The sequence below is a fragment of the Ursus maritimus genome (genome assembly GCF_017311325.1).
Source record: "Ursus maritimus isolate PB19 chromosome X unlocalized genomic scaffold, ASM1731132v1 scaffold_X1, whole genome shotgun sequence".
Lineage (NCBI taxonomy): Eukaryota > Metazoa > Chordata > Mammalia > Carnivora > Ursidae > Ursus > Ursus maritimus.
Window position 1 is genome coordinate 111,057,034 of NW_024423319.1, and position 1,066 is coordinate 111,058,099.

Consider the following 1,066-nt stretch of genomic DNA (forward strand, 5'->3'; position numbering starts at 1 on the left):
TAAATTTCCTATATAGAAATGAGATGTACACTCCTTGTTTGTGATGACCTTGCACACTGTCCTCGTTGGAAGGAAGTCTCTGCACGGCCCACACTTAGGGCGTGGGCAGCGGTGCCCACCCCATGAGGGAGAATCACATTACCTGGGGTTCTTCTGCACAGAGCGTGTCTATTCCCCCATCACTTGGTCACGAGAGGATGCCGTGTGGGTATTCGTTTCATGCTTTGGGTTCTGACCAATACTACTTAACTTGTTGCTCAAATTGTTCCAGACTGAAGCTGCTGGGAGCTCTTCAGTTGGCCCCTTCCCTGTGAAATGCCCCATCCTTGTGCTTTTGGAGCACATCCTTCTGACCCGACAAGATGCTGCAGATCCATCAGGAATATCCCCTGCCGTCTAGAATGGCAGCTATTTCTCTAAGGGCTGGTTCCTGTCATTAGAGAACAGTGTCAGAAATGAATTATTCGAGTGTGACAGCAGTATGGTTCCTTTTAAAAGTTTATCTTTTTGATATACATACTGACCTACTTAGATTAAATGATAAGTTATATTTGCTTTAAACAACGTGGAAATGGGGGGGTTGGTGGGTGCATGGATGCGACAAGATTGGCCATGAGTTCATAAGTATTGAAGCTGGGTGATGGGTCTGGGGTTCCTTTTACAATTCTGTTTATTTGACAGAGCACAAGCAGGGGGAGCAGCAGGCAGAGGGAGAGGGAGAAGCAGACTCCCTAGTGAGCAGGGAGCCCCATGTGGGGCTCGATCCAAGGACCCTCAGATCATGACCTGAGCCAAAGGTGGATGCTTAACAGAATGAGCCACCCGGGTGCCCCTATATTTTTATTTTTAAATTCCAATTCCAAAGCATAAAAAAGTGGCCTCTAAATTGTAGAGAAAAATAAGCCTGGCTCAAAAAAAAAAAAAAAAAAGGCATCAACCAGCAATTGGTTTGGAGAGAAAAGATATAAATTGGCTGTAGGACATAGGATGAAACTTAAGTGTTTACAGGTCATAGATATTCAAATCCTAGTTAAACACACACACACACACACACACACACACACAC